This window comes from Myotis yumanensis, unplaced genomic scaffold (assembly GCF_028538775.1).
Source record: "Myotis yumanensis isolate MYYU_CA2020_CCGP unplaced genomic scaffold, mMyoYum1.0.hap1 SCAF_12, whole genome shotgun sequence".
NCBI lineage: Eukaryota > Metazoa > Chordata > Mammalia > Chiroptera > Vespertilionidae > Myotis > Myotis yumanensis.
The window spans coordinates 1,910,601-1,927,939 of NW_027223763.1; the positions used below are offsets into that span (position 1 = coordinate 1,910,601).

General features: G+C 69.2%; 1 protein-coding gene across 1 annotated transcript in view; it reads right to left on the reverse strand.

Annotated features, from left to right (window-relative positions):
- RXRA (retinoid X receptor alpha) overlaps nt 1-17,339 on the reverse strand; it is a 79,446-nt gene that overhangs the window by 50,248 nt on the left and 11,859 nt on the right. The window lies entirely within an intron of this gene.

Genomic DNA, 17,339 nt, shown 5'->3' on the forward strand with positions numbered 1-17,339 from the left:
TCCGTCGTGGCCCTGGGTCCCAGACTCAGCCCCGTGGCCAAGGAGGCCGGGGCGGCTGCCCGTTTCTGAAGAACTGTCCCCGGACCGGAGAGCGGGGAGCCACGGCGGCAGCGGCGTTCAGACGAGGCGCCCACACCTGCACCACCCCCAGCCGCGTCCCGGGAAAAGGAAGCAGCTCGGGGAGGCTGGTCAGAACCCGGACCCCCGAGTCCCCCCACGAGGCAGTCCGGGCCTGTCAGTGCCATCCTGTGACCACCGGGCAGGAGCGGGAAGGAGCCCTGCTTCCTGCCGGCCCTGCCCGCCCCCACCCCCAGTAGAGGCGAGCGAGGCTGCAGCCTGTCACTGGCTCCCCTGCAGCCAGACACCAACCCAGCACCCCAGGACCCCGGCAAGGCCACTGGGCAGCCCCTAAACTGCCCCTGGGGGGAAGCAGGGGCTGCAGGTAGGGGCTGGAGGCTCTCCACCTCCGGGGCGAGGTGGCCATGGTGAAGCAGCTGGACGTGCAGCCGAAAGACAGGCGGACACTCCGCATGGCCACTGCACCGCACTCCACCGCACTCGCCTGGTTCCCAGGCCTCTCCAGCCCCGGCCCGGGTGGCTCCGGAACCTTCCACCTGCCCCTTTGGGAGCTAACAGGGAGCCTCGGCTACATGAGCCCCCCACCCAGCCCTCAGGGCTGTCACGGGGCCTGGCAAAACCCAGCTGGGGGGCTCAGGGGAACACAGGAGGGTGGCCTGCTGCCCCGCCCCGACCAGGCTCAGCAGTGGCTGTTAGGAGCCCGGGCCACAAACGATGGTTGGCTGGGTTTATTGTTTATTCAGCAGAGTAAGCAAAGGGTCTTTCATGCCCTATTTCCCGGAAAACTCAATGCGTGCCCACTAATGGTGGGGAGGGGATAGCCCGCGCCCCGCCCTCCAAGGCCTGGCACATCCCCCCCACCCCCAACACTCAAGGCCACGCTCCATTCGGAGAAAGGCTGGAGCCGGAGGAAGACCAGGAGGAGGATCCCTGGAGTTTGTTTCCCACGGGGGCTGGCGGCCAGAGAGGCGGGGAGGGCCCAGATGGGGCCGGCCAGGCTGGGCGGGCAGGCGCAGGCCAGGAGCACCAGGTGAGCAAGGGCTGGGGGAGGACAGAGGCTAACCAGCTCCTGATTGCCAGATCATGATCGCCAGGTGCGGTCGCACCCACTCGAGCCTCAGTTTCCCCAGGTGCACAGTGGGATCAGTGCCTCTAAGGTGCCCCGAGATGGAGCAGGGGACACCCCGGGCCCAGCCAAGGGGAACACCTCGCCTCCCAGCTTCACCCGCAGCAGCAGGCAGAGCTCCCCAAAGCTGGCCCGTACTCACACTCCGCAGGCCCCCCCAGCCCTGCCCTCTGGCTGCAGACCTCTGTCTCCTCCTGGGCCTCCCCCCAAACTTCTGTGCCCAAGAGGCGCTCAATAAATGCTCCCCGAACTGAACGGGCCCCTCTGCCAGGGGGGCACTGGCTCACCTACCCCTGCAACCATGTGGGGGTGAGCCCGTGGCCCCGAGGGCTACACCTGCACCTCCTCTTCCCTTCTTCGAGGCTGGGCTCCCTGCCCCAGCCCTCTGCCCGCAGACTGGGCTCAGGCCTGCCAGCATTCCCAAGCTGCCGCCACACCGCCTCGCGGAGACCCGCCCAGCCCGGGCCTGCCCCAGGAGCAGCTCGTCTCTGGCGGGCTGAGCGGCCCTGCCCGGTCCTGCCACAACCCAGGCCCGGGAGAGGCGGGGGCGGGAGAGCCTGGGGCAGAGCCGCTCTGCTGGAACAGCACCCAAACAGAAGCCTGGAAAGCCGGATTCCTGGAGAATTTTCCAGAACCAGGACTTGTTGGTTCCCACACACAAGGCTTCCAAGCCCCACAGAGTCAAGTCCAGACCCCACACAGGGACTCTGAGACCTGCCCTGCCTCAGCTCTCGACCTCCCCGTGCGAGCCCAGAGCTCCTCTCTCACCTCGGGGCCTGTGCACATGCTGTTCCCCACCCATTCCCTGGTCTGGGCCGCAGGTTACCACCTCCTCCAGGAAGCCTTCCCTCAAGCTTCCGCCCAGGTTGATGGCAGCCCTTTCACCCTGGGCTGTCACTGCCCATGCCCTGCTCTTCACGCCAACCATCCCGAGCCCTCACCTGGACCTGCCTGAAACCGACCGCTGGCCACCTGACTGGCCTCCTGCCCAGCACACGGCCCCTCCGGCCAGGGCCCTCGCCAGGCCAGGCCCCACACACACTTCCCAGGCTTCTGTTTGGGTGCTGGACTGCGCAGGACCTGGCTGTCTCAGCCTGACCTGGGCGAGGAGCTCACAGCGGCTCCCGCCCTGGCTGGGGCCCAGGCGGGGCCGGCGTGAAGGAGACGGCCGTCAGATGCACAAGCACCGGGTCTGTCCATGAGCACGCACCCACCGAGCCCCGGCGCATCAGGAGCCGGGCCACCACCTCCCTGCTCCCGCCCACCTCCCTGCGCTCGGGACGACTGCAGTCCCCGGTCCTTTGCTGAGTGTTCCCGCCTCCTCTTGGGCAGCCACGCATCCCTGCTGACCTGGGCTCAGCTGCGAACCACCCCCGTCACAGGTCTCATCCTGTGGTAACAGGTCAAAGGGTGCCAGGCGGAACCGATAACCAACGTAATGAAGAAACCGTAGCGGACGCACGGTTTCCTAAGAGCAAGGCCTGGCCGGAGGCTGGTTTTCTCTGCTCACTTCCAGAGGGAGGGCATCCCCACGTGAAATCCGCTCAGGGCTGTGTCCGCCTCGGCCGCCCAGGCCTCTCAGGGCCAGGCGCCGGGGCCACCGCGGGCTGTGGGCTCCCGGGGGCCTCGGGCACCCGTGGGAACATCCCTGCAGACAGACAGGCCTCTTCCACTCCCGGGGCCGCGGAGGACACTGAGGCCAGGAAGTGCCTGGCATCCCCGAGCCACCAGTCTGTGCGAGCCCCGCCCGGAGCCCCCGGGGGCAGGAGGTGAACTCCGGCCAGGTTTCTCCTCCCGAGAAGGGAAGGTCTCCGCCCGCCCGCCCGCTGGGAACTGAACCTGTCCGACTGCCCAGAGCTCAGCGCCTGGCGACTATCGGCCCATCGCATTTCTCAACCCGGCACCCAGGAGCGATTGCGACAGGCGGTGGAGACAGATAAGGAGGCTCGGGCGGGCAGGCGGGCGGGCGGGCGGCTGGGGAGGATTTCTGTTGTTTTGTTCCCGCCCCCACTGTGCCTGCTCTGCTCCCAGCCCTACTTGGCCGGAGGCCTCCTGGGGTGCCCTGCAGGGGGCTGGGGCCCTGGGCCGCCCGCAGGGCTGCTGGGTGGGGAGGGGGGGAGGGAGGGACCCTCTGTCACAGGGTGGGGGGTGAGCAGGCCCCAGGCGGGGTGAGGATGGGCAGGGACACACACCTCTACCCCCCCCCCCAAGAAAGCCGCCCCGTCCCACCTACAAGGGCACGCGCACCCCCGCCAGGATGCGACCTCCTGTGCAGCAGGACCCGGGTCTGGCCCAGGAGCCAGGGAACAGGACCTTCACGTGTGTCCAGCACACGGGCGCCCAGAAAACAGGGCCGCATGGCGCGAGGGAGCCGCCCTGGGAGGCCGGTGGCTGCCCGCCCTCGCCTGTAGGCTGTGTGACGGGCACGGAGCACAGCGCGGCCCCCTCCCTCGGCCTGGCCTGGGTTAGGGTTAGGGTTAGTGCCCCAGGTGTGAGCGGACACTTTCCCACCTTCCACACCCTCAGGGGACAGGACTTCCTCCTCCCCACGGCCCTGAGGAGGGAAGCGAGGCTCGGGGTGGTTCAGTCACTTGCCCACAGCCCCCTGCTCTCCACGGGGTCACCCACAAAAGCCTGAGGTACCCCCTTCTCCCTGGAACCAGCCTGCCCAGCCTCACAGGGTTGGGAACAGCTTCCCAAGAAGCCCCCCCCCCCCCCCAGCCCTGCCCCAGCCCGCATGGCCCGCATAGGCCGCAGGGCAGGAACGAAGCCAGCAGGTCAAGCTCTCCTGGTCCGGGGGAAGGAGGCCCAGCCTGGGACAGGCCAGAGCCAGGCTCCCACGGCGAGAGTGGGGGTGCCTCCCTGGCTCCTGTGGGGGCACAGCCCTGCCTCTCTATGTGTGTAGGGGGGCAAGGGGGGATCGAGGCCCAGCAGCGATTCCAGAGGGCAGGGGGCTGCCCCCCAAACCTGGCTGTGTGGCCCTGGGAGCCGGCAGAGGAGGGCTGGGCATGCCTGGCCCCAGCCCCGCCCTGAACCCCAAAGGCCCAGCTGGGCAGAGGAGGGGGGTGAAAGGAAGCACCCACCTCCTGCATCTCGGGTTCTGGGCAGCCTCCTAAGAGCAGAAGAGCCAGTTTCTGGGGGTCCGTCTGGTCCGAACACCCCAGAACTCAGGGCAGGCTCCCCAACTCCCAACTGAGACTTCCTAGCGGCCTCTCGGCCAGAGTCACGGTCCTGGCAGGCCGGTGGGTGGAAGGTCTGGGGGACGGCGCCTGAGGGGTAGCGAGGGCCGGCACGCGGGAGGGCGGTCCACTCAGAGCCGAGACCTTCGGCAGCAAGCCCCTGCAGGTGGGAGTCTCGGGAACAACTCGCGCGGACGGGACCGGTCCCCGCCTGGTGACCTGGGCCAGGAGAATCGGCCTCTGCCCGTCGGGGCCGCCCCGTCCCCAGGCTGCGGACCCCACTGGCCTGGGCGCGGCCCCGCACCAGGAGCCCCAAAGCTCCCGGACGATGCCGGGGGCGGCCGGGGGAGGAGCACTGACCGGTCAGCACACAGCACAGCCCACGGGGACTGCCCCTCCCGCCTGTCAGACCCGCAGCCTTCTCACACCGCGTTCCAGGAGGGGCGCGGCCGGCTCGGACCCGGGGCCTGTGCGGCTGAAGGTTCTGCAGAAGTGACGACGGACAGACCACCCCCCCACGCAGCTCCAGGAGTAACAGTGCCACCGGACTGGCTGCGGAGTCCGCACCCAGGATGGACCGCACACACCTTGTCCCCAGTCCTCCCCCGTCCTCCCCCGCAGACATCACCAACCCATCCCAGCGCCCTCGCCAGGAGGCCCCGAGCACCTCACTGCCCAGCCCAGGCAGCCACGGCCGGGCCATGAGAACAGCACGCAGACTGGCACAGGCCTCTGCTTTCCCAGGCTTGGACCCAACGGGTGTCTTATGGAAGCAAGAGCGGCTACGGTCTGAGTCCGCCCCCTTTGCCCAGGGGCCCTGGACCCCGCTCTCTGAAGCAGCACCCCTCGGTCACCCCAACCCCACTCCCCCCAGCAGCTCCGATGCCGCCCCGGCTCGCTGGCTCAGCTTCGGAACGGGGGTGGGGAGGTGTGGAGTGGTCCCTGTGCCCTGCCGGCGCCCCCAGCAAGAGGGCAGACATCTCGGGTCACGGCTGCCGGCTTCTCCAACAGGTGCACCCCGCCCCGGGGCGAACCCCGTCCCCCGGCACCAGGAGGCTTCCAAAAGGGGCGCCCTCCTTGCCCGGCCTGGCATCGCCGAGCAGGGCTCCCTCCCGCTCACCTGGGGAGGGAAGGCGCGTTCAGGAGGGGCAGGTCCCACTGGGCCCGGGACGCTCGGCTCTGAGCAGCTCAGAGGAAAGTCTGGGAGCGCGTGAGTCTGTCCGAGCAAGGACTGCCTGTGGCCAGGCCGCGTGGGAGCCAGCCCAGCACGCAGCGTGCGGTGGACACGCACCCGCATGTGCACACACACAGCCACACGTGGCACACGAAGCCCAGGCCCCCTGGGACGCCGCCCCGCCTCCCCCACACGGCCCAGGCCCCTCACAGCCACGGCCGTCAGAGGCCCCCCTCTGGGATGTTTACGATCAAGGCTCCAGCAGCCCTTTAAACCCACTTAAGAAAATAAACACGCCTCCTCCCCAGCGGGCCGGCTGCTCCCGCGTGGGCTCTCGCTTCCTCAGGCCTCAGGCCTCCAGCCAAGGGCCTGCCCCTCCCAGCTGCCCTGGCAGCCCAGCCCCCTCCTCCCTGTACCCCAATCGGTGGGCACTGAGAGAAACCCGGGCTGCTCGCCCTCCCAGCCCACAGCCCAGAGGCCCAGCCCAGACAACGTGGCTGGAACCCCTGGCCCAACAAGCAAAGCGGCAGAGGCCAACTGGGCACCAATGCCCACCCAGAAGGTGCCAAGCCCCCGCAGGGAGAAAGGGCAGGGAGAACCCAAGCGAGGACTCAGAGGGTCCTCAGGAGCCAACTGCCCCGAACGCTTCAGCGCCTCAGCTCCCACGGCCCCTGGGTGAGCCGGCTGAGCCGTCCATGCCCCCAAAGCCAGCGGGCACCCTTGCTCTCCCAGCTGCCCCTTTCCCTCCCCGACAGTGTGCGCCTGGACGTGAGGGTGGACGCAGAGCCGCTCCCCGGCGCCGTCACTGCACACGGCCCCTCCGTCAACCCCACGGCACCCGCAGGCCAGGACTCTGCTCCCCTGGGGAAACGGACGCCCCAAGTCCGGCCAGCATGTCGGGGAGGGAAGGACGTGGCCAACGCCATCAGCAGCCGGGGAGCAGCTCTGGCGCCGCCAAAGGAGAACAGGGCCAGCAGGAGAGCGGCTGGCGGCTGGTGGTCCGCACACTTCGCTCGCGGTCTCGGCCACTTCTGCCCACTGCTGGGCCGGGGTGAGGCGGGGAGGACCAGGGCCGTGCCGTCTGTCTGGGGTCTAGAGGAAGGACCCTGCACCTCCCGGTGCCCAAGGAGCCCCAGGGACCCTGATGCAGCCCTTCAGATCCCGCGGGCCCAGTGAGCAGCCATCAGACCTGGTGGGTGCCACCACCTCCCGGTCCCGCGCCTGGCCCGGCGCACCCTCCCCGGGGCGGCACTGGCCACCCAGGGTGTCAGCTCAGCGGCCCCTCTCGCCTCGCCAGGCCCCCGCCACACACCTGGGCAGCCCCAGAGCCCACGGCTGCGTGGACCAGGCCCGGCCCCTCCACCTGGAACAGAATCCCGTCCTGGCTGCGCCCAAGCCCTGCTCACCCCTCACCCGTCGCTCTTGGGGCCCTCGCTCCCTCCTGGGGGCAGCGGGGACCCGCTCCCCACGCCTCGGGCTGCTGTACACATGGCAGCTCTCCTGACCACCAGGAAGCAGACCTCCGGCACCAGCACTCCCTGCCCGACACACGCACACGGGCACACGCAGACAGACCCCCACAGCCCACACACAGAGACCAGGACGACCCCAGCCATGCCAGCCCCACGCCCACGCCCGGCAGAGCCTCCTCAGATCTCTCCGCAGCCCGGTGCCCGCTCTGCCAAGCCCTTCGCTGCGCCGTCCACCTCCCGTCTGAGGGTAGAGACTCATTGGCAGCGAGATGGCTGATTGCGGCTCGGCCTTAATTAAAGAGCCGGCAGGACCCCGGCTTCAACAGCGCGTCACGTTCTGACTGACAGGCCCCATCATCGAGAGAAAGACCCAAACATGCCCGGCACGGGGCCGCGCCCCCTCCGCCCTCCGCCCTCCGCCCACCGGAGCAGGGACAGCTCAGCTTCAACACCTAATCCGCTGATGAAATATTCAGGGGCCGGGAGGGATCGCCTTTCCCTGGTGCAGGTCCCGCCGCTCCGGGGCTCCCGAGCTGGGGACACCGCCTGGGGGGTGGGGTCACGGTGTCCCCGGCCACCCCAGAGCCAGCACCCTGCCCGTCCCCTCCCCTGCGCGGACAGGTCACGCCCCCTGCCTGTGGTGGGTAATTCCCTGGAGGGGACGCCCTCTCGGGCTGCCTGGCCCCAGCCCTGCCGTGTCTGCGCCTCCATCGCCCGACCCCGTCCCCCGCACTGGAGTCTCCCAGCTCCTGACGCCCATGTCAGACGTTCACGCCTCACGCTTCTCACAAAGGCCACGTCGGCTGCCCCCATTCCACAGGAGGGGACACTGAGGCCGGAGAGAGGAGGCCAGTCCTCCCTGCGGGCCCACCCATAGCGCAGGGGCCTGCCAGGCTGACAATCCCCGTGAGCAGCCCCTGGTGCGGGCAGGAGACTCCCGTCAGGAGCCGAAAGGCTGGCGTGGAGCACGGCCACCACTGCAGCCCGGCAGGCGTGATGGCAGGAAGGCCCCTCGGCAGGTGAGCGAAGGCGGAGGGCACGGCTGCCAACCTGGCACACTCCTTCCTGTGGCTGCAGCCAGGTGCCCACCCACAAGGAAGGTAAACGAAACGGTGGGCCTCAGCCCCCCACACACACGTGCACACAGAGTATGAGCCCCTGCGGTCCTGCACCATCAGCCGTGAGGCGAGGACAGGCACCCCTTTCGTGGATGAGAAGACAGAGGTGCAGAGGGGCCCCAGCGCGCAGGGCCTGACGGCTCTAAGGCCAGAGCGCCCTCCGCTCCGACCCAGGGCCGCTGAGGTCCGCCCCCCGCACCGGCATCTCCCTCGCGGCCCCGCGCATCCTGCCGTGCGAGCCTGACACTGACCAGCTGCCCAGCCGCCCGACAGGCCGTTCAATCAAAGCCCACAAGCCCGCGGGGCAGCTGTGCCCGCCCGCCATCTGCTGGGCCCGCTCTCCGACCCCGGGCCTGTGTGCTCTGGGCAGCCGCGTCCAGCACCTGGGGCGGGGCCGGCGGTGCCAGGGCCTCGGGCAGCGGGGGGTGACCCAGCAGGAGGAGAGGTCCGTGTCAGAGGCGGAAGGACGGTGGGTGCTGGGCGTCCCTCCGTCACAGCAGCCTGCCCGGCCGGACCTGCCCATCCTGAGCCAGCCACGCACGCCTGCTCTGAGCTGCCTCGTCGAGCGGGTGAGCCCGCAGGCACAGAGCTGAAACCGGGCCCACACCATGACACACTCATGCTGACCATAGACCCGAGCCCCACGTCTCCCCGAGACCAGGCATCCGCGTCCCCCGCTCCTCCATCTCCCGGCACAGCCTCCCTGTCCTAACCGCCCACCCAGCTCTGAACTTTCGCCCACCCTGGCCCCCACAGTGCCACCCCCCGGGCCAGACCTCAGGGTCACCCCAAGCCCCACGCCAGGCCTATCGGCACCAATCCACCCGCTCTCCCCTTCCTGGCCACCACCTCCCTGGGCCTCAGGACCCCACCCCACCCCGGCGCCCATTCTCTCCAGCGGCCGGGGCGACCAGACCCCACGGCCTCCGCCCTGGCCCCTCACTGCTGTCAGGACAGGCTGTGCTCCTGTGGCGCCCCACACGACTCCAGTCTGCCCTCACTGCCAGACCCAGCACCCGCCTCTGCACAGACCTGGGCCGAGCTTGCTCCTGCCACAGGACCTTGGCACATGCCACTCAGCCGCAGCTTTTTTCCTCCACGTCTCTGCCCGGCTGCCCCTCCTCGTCCCGCAACCTCAGCTCGAAGGTCGCCCCATACCTGGGACTTGTCCATCGTCACAGGCCCCAGGCCCCCGCCATGCCTGGATCGGGTGTGGGGGGTCAGAAGGTGCCGGCTCGGACCGGACAGGCCACGGAAGGCTCTTCCGGGGCCCCCTCCTCGGTGGATGCCCCAGCGCTCAGCTCCGCATCCCCTGGACCGGGGACAGTCTGCCTCCCCCCCCCACTCCGCTGCCTGGCCGCCTGGCCGAGCTCGCACCAGCGCCTCCGGGGCGTGGAGACAAAGGCAGGCTGACCACAGGAGCCCACAATTCATCTCGGTCAACACCGTGGCGGCGTGGGTCATCCTCCGCCCTGCGATTTACATTTTTATTAAATCACACGGGAAATTAGAAACATTGTTCCTTCCCTCGGCCTTTAACTCCTTCTCTGCCAGGTGACAGGGCCGCCCCATGCCCTCAGTCCCAGGGTGATGCCCAGGCTCCTCCCACATCCACCTGCCTGTCACCCCCACAGTGACCCCCTAGGGTCCACCCCACAGCCCAGGTCCCCCGCCCACCGCCCGGGTCTGGCCCGTCACCCGTCCAGAAAGTGGGAAGAGTCGGGAACTGGGGGGCTCAGCGAGGCCCCAGCTGTCACTCCTCCACCCACCCCCGTCCCGACCGGCCTCCCCGAGCACCTGAGGGCCATGTGTGCTCTGGGTGGGCCATGCTGACGGGGACGGGAGCACGGGGCTACGGGGCAGGCCCTGCAGGCTCCCCGGCACCCGCGTTCCGGAGCACGTGCCCCGTCAGGGCGGACGCGAGCCCCACCAACAAACCGCTCGCAGGATGTGCGGCGCCTCAGAAGGAAGCGAGCAGGCGGAGGTGGCCGTGCGTGACGGGAGGGGCGAGGCCGCAACACCCGGGGGCCCCTGGGGGTGACACCCAAGTGAGACCGGAAGGAACAGGGCAGCAGCCACAGGGTCATGCGGGCAGCGCATGCTGGGAGGGAAGGCACGTGCGCAGGACCGGAGAAGGGAAGAGCTGGGAACATTCTAGCAACAGGAAGCCGAGCAGAGCAGCTGGTGCCCACGGGCCGGGATGAGTGCCAGGGCCAGGGCTGGGCCTTCACCCCAAGGCCCGTGGAGCGTGGGAGCCACCTAAGAAAGGACAGCACGATCGGGGTCCAGCGTTTTAGAACAAGCGAGCGCTGTAGGGGGCCCTGCGGTCCCTGACAGCACATGGCTCCGGCTGTCACCCCCTCCATGTGCCCCGACCATAGGAGCTGCCTCCCCTACTCCCAACACAGCCTCTATAGGAAAGGGGGGGAAAGACGCCATCAGATGCACGAGGCCCTAGGCCGAGGGGTGGGAGAGATCCTCCCCAGTGGGAGCATCAAGGAGGGCTTCCCAGAGGAGGGGGCGAGGGGCTCTGGAGCGCTGCCGCTGTCCCACCATTCGGCGCCCGCTTGTGCTTATCTGCTGACCCAGATTTAGTCATGAATGAACCGGGCGAGAGCCGAGACTAATTACTTTTCACTCTCCCAGCCATGCATCATGCATTGATGGGGGGTTGGGGGGCCGGGGAGGAGCCTTTTGTAGCTCGATGCTTCACAAACACGTTAAGGGATCGAGCAGGCAGCTGAAGGTGGCAGGCGCTGGTGGCGCTGTGGGTGAGGGACACTCGGCCACTATCAGACGCTGAATGGAAACAACCAGCGGGAAAGGCCAGGCCAGGACGGCAGTGTCAGAGGGACAGGCCTCCACCAGACCGACGCCCGGCATCGCGGGGTCCCTGCTTGTCAAAGGCCATCGAGGCTGGACTTCTCGACCCAGATTCCAAGATTCCAAACCCCTGGCTGGTCAGCCGCCTCCACGCCGGCCCCAGGATGGGCTGGGAGGTCCGAGCGCCTGCCAGGCACCCCCACTGCTGACCGCCAAGGGGTCCAGAAGCCCCAGGCCGGATTCGACCCAACGTGCAGCCTTCGTCCGGACAGCTCTGCTCCAGGGCGGCCCGGCTGGCGGCGCACACATCAGCTCCCTCACCCCCGGGGCCGGGGGAAGACAGGCCCTTCCCAGGACCCCAGGCCCTCACTGCCAACCTCAGGGCACGCCCCCGTCCCTGCCCTCTGCCGTCCATGGTCCGGGCAGAGAGAGGCCACACGGCACGCCGGACGGGGCAGCTGAGCCTGAGAGGCCAGAGGGCCACCCCCCGCCCCCGTTCAAGCAGGTCCATCATCATGCCCCACGGAGGCCGACCCCGACTCTCTGGCAGGCACCTTGGCCCAGGCCAGCGGGCCGCATGGCCCAGAGCCCCAGGAGGAGGTCCAGCTGGGTGGTGGTCAGTGCTCCCATCCCCGCAACCCCACATCCGCTGGACTGTCGGGCCCAGCACCGATGCTAACAAAGACCGAGTCCCTCCCATCAACACCGCCAGGGAAATCGGTGGCGGGGATCGAACCCAGGAGGGCTTCCTGGAAGAGGATGTTTACACACGGACACCAGACAGAACAAGAAGCTGATGGACGGAAGGGCGGCGCGGCAGGACCCAGAGGCAGGAGGACCGTGGGGCGACCGGTGTGGCAGCAAGAGGGGCGCAGGCCCGGGGAGCAGTGAGAACTGCCTCCAGTGGGCACTGGGGAGCCACAGAGGGTGGTGCACAGGGGAGAGACAGCGGGCCCAGGAAGAGGGGGTGCAGTGTGCCCAGGAGCCAGGGCCCCAAGCTCCTGCCAGGAACCCAGAGGTGGGAACCGAGAGCTCCACTTCCCACCTCCTTCACGAGAAAAATCTGGGCCACGCGGCAGGCGCCCCGGCTAGGGCTTCTGTCGAGAAACCTCCGGTTTCCCCTCCCTGCGGCTGCTGAGTCAGGAGCAAGGGGGGGGGGGGGGGGGGCGGGCGGCGAATCTCAGCCCCTTCCTGCCGCGCAGGCCCCGCCAGGCTCGCTGGCCCCAGGTCCCCGCCGAGCGCCCTGCACACCAGCGGGACCCGAGCTGGGTGTGCCAGCTCCCTCCATGCCCAGCGCCCCCTCCCCAGGACCCAATGCCACCAAATGCATCCTCACCCTTCAGTGCCAGAAGGGTCCCTTGGGGGCTGGGGAAACACAGGTCCAGGCCGGGACAGGGGGCCTTGGCCGTGCTTGGCCGCATCCCCTCCGGGGCCGGAGCAGATGTGGGACGGGACACGCTGAGGGCAGAGAAGCAGGCTCTCGGCTTCAAGGGGGCGGACACCCTGGAATCGGCCGTAGGGACAAGAGGGGGCCGGGCCGGCACAGGGAGCCAAGGCTCATGGTGGGGACACAGGGCACAGCCCCCGGGACCTCGCGGGGCTCCGTGCGACCGGTGGGCCCCCCGGAGACGGCCAAGGCCTGGGGGGAGGGCCGCCAGACATGCCACCCCCCTGGGCCATGGGCCCACGCAGGGCAGGCAGGAGGGCGCCAGGACGTCCCCTGCGCTCCCCGCCCCGCCCCCGTGCTGGGAGGAAGCGCTCTTTCCCACAGTTTCGAAAGATCCTCTCTGCTCGAGGGAAGAAGGCGAAGCCAGAATCACACCATCCTGCGCTCGCCGGGTCGGGAGGCAGGTCGCTGAGGACCAGGGGTGCGCCCCGGAGTCCACCCACCAGGGGCCAGGCTCCTGGACACAGGCCCTCCCTGGGAATCCAAGCGGGCAAGGCTGGTGGCGTGGGGACAGCACAGGGACGTCACCGCGGAGCCTGTGACAAAGCCGCACCTGGCGGTGGTGCCGCTTCCCAGCCTGGGACACTCCTGTGCCCAGGACGGTTCTGACCAGCTGCCCCGGAAACGCCCTCCCGGGGCACTTCCTCCCAGGGGAGCGGGAGCGGGAGCGGGGCCAGGACGCTCGCCTCCTCCCGGGTCCGGCGCCACAGACACCGGAGCCGCTCCCCGCCCACCGAGGAGGACACGGAGGGTCAGAAGGGCCCCCAGCCACGGCTCCTCCTGCTCTGAGTCCCCCACCTGCCAAGGGCTACGTGAGGGCCTGACCCGGGCATGGGCTGCGCCCCAGCTCGCACGGCCACCCATCCAGATCCGGGTCCCAGGCTCCAAGGAGAAACCCTCTGCGGGGAGTGACAGGGTGGCTCTGGCCGCCAGGTGCCCTCTGCCCGTGCCACCTCCCGAGGGCGGGGCAGGTGGAAATCCCAGTCCCTGGGGCCTCTCCAAGGGGGAGGTGCCCACCCCACCCGCCTCGCCGTGGGATTCGGTTTCCTAGCCTCTAATCAAGGGATTACCGACAATCCCGGCACCACACGTGCCGCACGCCGGGGCCTCTGTGACCTCGCCGCCCACATGGCTCACGCCGGGACGAAAGGGCCTCCCTCTGCCCTCGGGGCCTCAGCCGGCGGGCAGGTGCCCCTCAGCGCTCCTCTCTCCCCTCAGGCCAGGCCCCCAGCCCGCCCGACGGGCCTGGGCACAGCAACACCAGCCGTGGAGGCCAGCCTGGCACCCTGTGGGAAGCACACTAGCACCTCGGGCTGGCAGAGGTGCCCGGCACCAGGGGGCCCCCGCAGGGCCGAGTCCAGGCCCCTCCGCACTGAGGGCCTGGGTGGCAGCTGGACGCAGTGCCCCAGGCTGGAGTTCTGGGCCCAGCCACCTCCGGGACTTGGCAGCGGTGCCCACTCTGTGCCTGGGGAGCACAGGGAAGGGGTGTGGCACCGCCGCCCCACACCCACGAGCTGTGTGGTCCCAGGACGTGCTGGGCCTCTCTGCGCCCCGTCCTCACCCGCACAGGGAGTGCAGCGGGCTTGGCGCAGGCTGGCACCGCACCCCAGCCTGGGCATCGCCGTGGGCCCCGCACTTTCCCCAGCTGACCTCACAGCTCAGGCCCCGTCCACCACATGCCAGTACAAGGCCCACCGGTGCCCACGCAGGCAGGCGAGGGTCCCCTCACCCACGGCAGGGCCACGCGCCCAGGGGAGACGCCCCTCCAGCTGAGGTCTTCGCATCCCCCCAGCCAGCAGCACCCGCCCCAGGAAGACCCAGCCAGCCAGAATGCCAACCACCCCCCGGGGCGCTCTCACTGACCCCACAGCATGGCCTCCGGCCAGACCAGGACCCACGGTGGGCCCGGTTCCAAAAAGGTCGGGCCAGCCCTGCCCTCACCACACCCTGCTCAGCCATGTCTGAGGCAGGAACACTGAGTATTTATTTCCCTGCACGTCTCCGGCCCACCCCACCCAGCGCATACACCCACACCGGTCCCCCTTTCTCCTGTCACAGCCACCCCAAACCTAAACCCCCGGCCGAGAACCAGGGGAGGAGTGTGAGGAAAGTCACACACCAGGGCGCACCCACTGCCACCACCAGCTCCCGGTCTGGTCCCAGGGGATGAGAAAGGGCTGCCCCACAGAACCACCAGGGAGGGAGTGAGCTCCCCGTCACCAGGTGTATGCAAGCCAAGCTGCCAGGTCCTCCCCCACCCGGGTCACACACACACTCGCCTTCTCCAAGGGCCCAGGGCCAGGCCAGGAAGCCTGGTGGAGACTGGAGGGCGGGGGCCTATCTAACCCACTGTTACTAAAAAGAGCCAACAGGGAAGTAAAAATAGGAAATAAAAATAAAATTGCTGCAGCCACCCTGGTTGTTTATGTAGGAAACAAGGCATCTCCCGGCCCCATAGGGCAGGCTCAGCTCCAGCCCCTCCTGGACGCCGACGCGTGTCCCCCCACCACCACCACCACGCCCCCAACCTCTAGCTGCCACCAGGCCTTCAACTCACACCCAGGGCCCGGGGCAGGAAGCGCAAAGAGGAATCCGAGAACCAGGTTCGAATCCCCGTGGTGCAATCAGCAGCCGGGAAGCCTCGGGCGGGGAGCTGCGCTGAGCCCCCTCCCTGTGCGTGGGCTCCATCCTCAGCGACAGGGGTGCAGACCCACCTCCTGGCACCACCAGCCTGCCACGGGCCTGCACACGCCTCTCTGCCAGGTGCCCCTCCAGCGGCCTCCCGCCCCGCAGGCTCGCTCACTCGCCCCAGGTGGGCCGTCAGCAGAGTGAGAGGAGCCTGCTCACCCCCGCTCGCCGGGCAGCTCAGACCTCGATTTCCTCGTCTACACAATCACAGGAAGCCTCCTTCCCATCCTTTCCTGCTGGGCCTTCCAGGGCTGGCACTGGGCTCGCTCGCGCTAAAGTGTGCATGACTGACGCTGGCTCCGGCTCCGGCTCTGAAGGTGCAGAGCTCCACAGAAGAAAGACATCTCATCCTGGAGCTGAGACGCCCAGCCCCAGGGCAAGGGAGGACCAGCGGGGCCAGGGCACAGCTCACTCAGGCGCGCTCGCTCTCTCTCGCTCTCTCTCTCTCTCTCTCTCTCTCGCTCTCTCTCTCTCGCTCTGGCTCTGGCTCTGGACCCCGGCCACAGGAGTGGCCCTGCCTGGTCCCTCACTGACATGGTTCTGACTCAGAGGCCCCCAGGAGGGTCTGGGGAGCACAGACCCTCAGAGCTGGCCAGAGAGCCCGAGGTGGGTGTCCCCAAGGGTGGGAGCGTAAGGTAAGAGGACAGGCCTGGCTCCTTGGCCTCCGGGTCCTGGGGACCAAGCCCAAGGTCAGGAGCCCCAGCAGCCCACCCAGCGCGGGCACACAGGCCATGATCCAGATCCCGGCTCAGAGTCCCAGGTCCGGCCAGCGCCGGCCGACCAGCACCAAGTACAGGGTCAGCCAGCCGGGTGGTGACAACATCCTCTCCCTGTTCTCAACGGGGAGGGCCAGCCTCCGAGAGGGCGCAGGGGAGGCAGGGAGGGAGCCGGGCCGTCCCTAGCGCCCGACAGGGATCTCCTCGCCCTGGCATCCCCCAGACACCCAGGTCTGCAGGAGGCCTGCCTGCTCCTTGGCTGTGACCTGCCAGCCCTGCCCCCGCCTCAGGGCTGGGCGGGCAGAGGTGGGCGCCGTGCAGGGCTGGAGCGGGGGCACTGGCTGCCCCTCAGATAACAGGCTCCACAGCGTATCACCCATCTAGGACCCGCGGGGCCGAGAGCCACCCGCCCCACGCCACCAGCGGGTCACCAGTGGCCCTGCTGCCCGTGCAGGAGACACAATAGTGTCCACAGCAGATAAGCCCGGCCGTGGGCTCGGCAGGGAGGCCGCCCACACCAGCTCCCGTGCAGCTGAGCCGACGGCGCGGGGAGCGCCTCTCCCACCAACGCGGCCAGCGGCGCACGCGGGGCTGTGACCCGCCCGTGACCCTGGGACTGCGAGGGGCAGCACCAGCCGGTCAGCGGGACCAGGACGCCACCCGGGCTGGGCCGGGCCAGGTCACACCCCGACACCAGGAGACCCTCGGCGCACCACGGGTGTTCCTTTTATAAACGCCGCCACGCCAGCCGTGGGAGCCAGAGATAAGGCGGCAGGGATTGCGTGCCCAGAGCTGCCGGTCCCAGGCCAGGCTGTGCCCGCACAGGCGCCCACCCTTCCCGCCAAGGACGGAGCCCAGATGAAGCCGCAGCGGGGCCCGGGGGGGTGCTGCCCGCAGCGCCGGTGCCAGGCCCTGCTCTCACCGAGTCGGCGTCTCCTGGAACCCCCAGCGCTGGGCTGGCAGGAGCCCCCCTCACAGACCTGGCACCTGAGCGGGCACCCCGACCAGGCGGATCAGCCCAGCTGCCGGGTCCCCGTGGCGAGGGCCCAGGATGGGCCTCCCCTTCCCGAGTGTCGGAGCTGGCCTCCTGGAGGGGCACACGGGTGCGGGCGCAGGGCAGTCCCCAGCCCCGTCATCTCGGACACGGCCCCCCGCCATGGCTCCCGCCACACTCACTTCCAACAGATCATCCGAGGGCACAGACCCTGGGCCGGGGGCCGAGAGCACCCCACACCACACGGGAGACAAGGACCCCCTCCCCAGGGCAAGGCCGGGGGTGCCCCATGCGGCCGCTGGCTGCTGCTCGGCGGGCACAGACCCCCCCAGGACGCGGGCACAGACTCCCTGCAGCGGGAGCAAGGCCGGCGGCCCCACCACCAAGACCCTGAGAAGTGCAGGGGAAGCTGGGGTGGGGGTCCTGCCTCCCCAGACGGCCTGGAAGGGGCCCCCTCACGGGGGTCCGCACCGGCCGCCGCCCCAGCCCCCTGGGTCGCCAGGCTTTCCCGCCACCTGGGCACG